This window comes from Sesamum indicum, unplaced genomic scaffold (assembly GCF_000512975.1).
Source record: "Sesamum indicum cultivar Zhongzhi No. 13 unplaced genomic scaffold, S_indicum_v1.0 scaffold00212, whole genome shotgun sequence".
Classification (NCBI taxonomy): Eukaryota; Viridiplantae; Streptophyta; class Magnoliopsida; order Lamiales; family Pedaliaceae; genus Sesamum; species Sesamum indicum.
Window position 1 is genome coordinate 117,666 of NW_011628106.1, and position 5,318 is coordinate 122,983.

Sequence of the window (5,318 nt, forward strand, 5' to 3'; positions counted from 1 at the left end):
CTACTCACGTTCACTTAGAACTCAGGGATTAGGAGAAGAAAACAAATGTCACTGTATTTCACAAAGCAAACGAGGACTCCTTTTATAGTATATTGGACAGAGATAAGAGGGGAAGTTTTGGGTGGCTTTCCAAAAGCCATTGGCTTGGCTTTGGAAAGCCACCATAATCACCGGTGGCTAAAAGGAGAAGAGATAGCCATTAGAGATATCAGTGAGTGAAAGAGAGAGCAGACGGTGGAAGATAGAAGAAAAGAGGGAGAGAAATGATAGATTTTGCTTGGGGTTAGGTATAAATATGAGGTAACCTGGGTCAGGTCAGAGTAGTGGGTCGGACCAGGTTAAAGGTCCTCCAAGTGGGCTTTGTTTCGGTTGATTGAGCCACTGAGTGGGTATGGGTTTTGGGCCACAAAATTCCAACATACCGTTCAACTCCCCAGCTTAAGATGAACAAAATCCCTCAATCAATTTAATGTTTCGATCACCATAAAGACTAGGCTTTCACCTTTACCGCCGCAGCCTCTTCGCGTCGATTGGCCGCGATTCATACGTACGGCGGTCGCAGACCACAACAGTTCGACTTGCCTCTTCCTTGCTACTCTAACAAGACAAGTCCCAGCCATTTTCTTCAACGTGGTGCGGAGATCCAAGAATTTGGAGTTCACGGCCACCGTTCCGCGGACTGGATATTTTTTCGGCGAAAAAAGTCTCAAAATTGAGCAATTAAAATACATAGAGGACCAAATCCAAACGCTAACAAGTTAAAGGACTAAAATAGGATTTGACTATAATTAGAGGACCAAAATTGCATTTAATCTCATATATATATATATATATCCCAATATTTACACAAATACACACACTATCTCCGAAAGACGAGACTAAGGTAAGAAATTTAGTTTTAATTTATTGATTAATATATTATTTTATTAATTAATACATTTATTAAATGAAATTCATACTATTCGAATTAGTATTTAATCGAAAATTTTTATGACTTTAATTATTTATATATTAGTAAGTGATAAATTATCGTATTTGCTTGATTTATTAGATTTAATCATTGTTATAATTGATTTACTCAATTTCATCGGCTTTATTAACCAAATACTTAATTATGTGTGCTGAAATTTAATTAATAACTATAATGGTGAGCAATTGACGAAAATTAATAGAAATATTAGAAAGTTATATTTACGAATATGTACTATAATTTATAATAGGACACGAATATAAAGTAGAAGGTTGACTAGCTTCTTTTAAGTTATCAAATAGGTCATTTCTTTTGGCATAGGATGTGAATTTTCGTCTTGAAAAGCCGCCAACATGAATGTGTTGGCTCCGACATTTTGTAAAGCATGAAAGCTGCTTGTTTTGTGATTTGTTTAACCATATTCCAAACATTGTGGATTTATGTATATGATGTGCTCTACTTTGGCAGAAGTCAAACTAGAAAACGTTTGTGGGAATTCTAGTTCTAAATATCAATGAAGTTGGCACTTATATTTATCCATTTTGTGTACTTAAATCTGTTGTTCTATTTGGTAAAAATTTCTACAAAAAGATAGCACTCCATCCATATAAAATAGACTGATAACTTATATATGCATCTTGAGTTGATCTTATTCCGCCATGCCGTTCGACCACGTGATGCTCTACAACAAGTCTCCAACAAGTCTCCACACTCATAAAACCACATAAACGAAACATATTGGTTCCTGCAACGTTAGAAGATTTTGCTGGTGTATATGTATATTTTATGAGCTTGGAATGGATACAAGAATCAACCTTAGTCTTCTTCAATACTGCTTGAATAACATAATTCCCAAACTGATTTCGAGCAAGTCCAAGAGGTGCTCGCCGACAGTCTAATATCTCCATAGCCACAGTGATAATCCCATCGTCCGAAGCTTCCATGCATTTCTCTTTCTGAAGGCATCCTCCTTTTCTCACCGCCAATCCCATAAAAAGACTATGGAAACCACGCTCTTAAAACCACATAAACAAACATATTTGTTCCTGCAACCTTAGAAGATTTTGCTGGTGTATATGTATATTTTATGAGCTTGGAATGGATACAAGAATCAACCTTAGTCTTCTTCAATACTGCTTGAATAACATAATTCCCAAACTGATTTCGAGCAAGTCCAAGAGGTGCTCGCCGACAGTCTAATATCTCCATAGCCACAGTGATAATCCCATCGTCCGAAGCTTCCATGCATTTATCTTTCTGAAGGCATCCTCCTTTTCTCACCGCCAATCCCATAAACTGATTTTGTAGGTGACGGTTTATTTTCTTTATAATGTCCATGTTTTTAAGGCCTATGAGTTTTGTACGACGTAGTTCATTGAAACAATTAGCCCCATCAAAAATTTAGCGTTATGAGTTAAAAATGACAAGAAATTAAAACTCCAATGCACTTGGTTGTTACCTGTGTGGATCGTACGAAAGATAATCTGATACGTCTTCTATCTTATTGATAAATTTAACTCTTTGATCTCCACGGATGAAGTTGAGGATTGTTATCTGAAATTTATATATATATATATAAATATAAATAATTGTGTCAAATATATAAATATTAGTGATATGTGTGTTGGGACACCCAGCCAAAAATGATATGGGTGCTTAGGATAGCCCAAGCACACAGATTAACCAGACAAGTCCAGATAGCACAAGGAGCCCAGGAAGAAGGAAGGTGAGACCTAAGACCTCCCATGGCCTAGACCATAATTAAGGCCCAATATGATTTTCGGCTTAAATATACATTTGGCAGCCCACACTCCAACAAGGCCCTAAGCTAACCTAAACATTAGCAGCAACCTTGAATCATATCAGCTCAAGGAGGACCAAGTGAGCAAGAAGGGACTCCCTTACAGGAAAGACACCTGGCAGATGTGGTTTCTCCCTAGGTGAAGGAGACTCCTGCAAAACACATTCACTTGCAAATAAGGAGGGTTTATCCCTTATCCAACCAACCTACGCGAATTTCTTAGAACAAATTAGACCCACTTCAAAGGGAGCAAACCCCTAATAAACACAAGTTTAGTCCCTCCAGACGGGGGGCTGTTCTCTCACTCTCTAAGCAATTCTTCAAGTATTTTTCAATCACACTACTACTTGTTCTTGCATTCTTAATCAATCTCATTCACTATAGCTCAATTTCACTCGAATTTATTTATTATTTTGAATTTATTTTATCACAAATGAAATAATAACTTGGGCATTAGAGTGCTAACATCTTTTTTGCAGGTTCTCTCCTCAGAGCCCTTATACGGTTTGCCCCAAATTTCGAACGATAGTCCATATTTATGGGACCCGTGTTGTTTTCGCACGCATCATGTAGCATTAAAAGTAAGGCAAGATTACAAAATTAATATGGTAAATATGGGGGTGGCAAATTAATCTGGTAACTACTAAACTGGCAATTTTAGTCCTGTACATTGTAATTTAGTGGCAATCCTAGTCCTTCAGGCAAAAATTATCTAAAAATTAGCCGAACAAATTGGGGTTTAGGGTTTCGGTTGCCAAGTGGTCTTAACTTGAACACGTGGCATCATACGTTGCTGATGACTGGTAGTTTTGGTTGGAAGAACCAAAATTGCCACTAAATTAAAACATATAAGGCTAAAACTGCCATTAAATTAGAACATATAAGAGAAGTCAATTGATTGTGTCGTTGACAGAAATTGAATGGAGGGATACGTGCACCATGGGGAGGCGAACACAGGAGTATTGGTCTGCCTACGAGATGATCACTGGTGGAGGAGATATGACGAAAAAACTAGTTGTGGGTACGGCAAAAGAAGTGGTGGAATATAAATAGAGAGAACAGGACAGATTGTGGACGAAAATGGATGGGCCTAGGTGTAGCACCTTCTTCACTACAAGAGCTATATCTACCCTAAACGTCATAGTTATAGTAATCCCTGTGTTCATATATATACATTTGCACATAATCATCTAATCAATTTGTATACGTAATCCCAACACGTCATAATAGGTATTATCAACCCACAACATTGTATATATACATGTCAAACATCACAAGTAATCTCCATGCTTACGTTCCCTGTATACAACAAAATATGATCTGTACTCTAACTGACAACAAGGAGAAAGCAGCATACTGGCCCAACCTGCCTGAGTATAGCATAGCGACCTAATGTATAGCGCGTAGACCTAATCTTCAACAGTCAAACACCTCAATGTCTACTCCTCAAAGAAAATATCAACAGAGGAATGAGCCTACCACTCAATAAGTAAATAATCAGCCCTATATAATATGTATATCAAACACAGCCCAAACAGGACAAGTAGGCAACATCCATGGATTACAGTCCATTTAACTCCAATATAATCAATTGTAGTACACCACATAGCTATCTCACAATAAAATAATCAATTAAACTTCATTTTTCCTGATTTGCTTATCAGAAGGTGATATCGTGTTTTTCCCATCAACTCAATCTCACCGTTATATAAATTTAAGTGAATCCCCTTAACAGCCGGCTCATCAATCTCATTTCGCATCATAGCTCTTTCAATTCGCATCATAACTCTTTTCACATCACATCTTTTTCATATCGCATCAAAGCTCTTTTCATTTCATTTCTTTCTCATATCGCATCAAAGCTCTTTTCATTTCATTTCGCTTTATAGGCTTTTCAACACGTCAAGGGGTATTCACGCCACAATATAAATTCAATTTCCACCACTCCATCATTTTCACATATCACCATTCTTGTAAGCAACTAGTAACATAAACAGTATATCCATATATTCTCATTTTCAGACATCCACAACACATCAAACAACAAACATAATATTTCAACGCATTTCCTCATTCTACGTACACAATATCATCAATCAATCAAATCATTTCATCACTCATATATTTTCAGATAAATCAACGTCGGCAAATATTTCAACGCATTTCCTCATTCTACGTACACAATATCATCAATCAATCAAATCATTTCATCACTCATATACTTTCAGATAAATCAACGTCGGCATGAACCACAAATGTATATAACAGTAAAGCCACAAATAAAGCGGACATATATAGATAATACTAATTATTTACTTACCTCAACTTCACAACGTTTTTATCTACTCAATCGCTAATTGTCAATCCTTCCACCTTACCATCGTATCCTATAATGAGTTATACCACATGCAATTAATATATCAAAAATATCGTAATTTCTTTTAAATACAATATTAAATATTATTGCGTACAATTTCTAATAATTCTTTAATATTCTATTTCTATCGAAGTACAAATCTTCGTTTTCCTCTTTATTAACATACCATT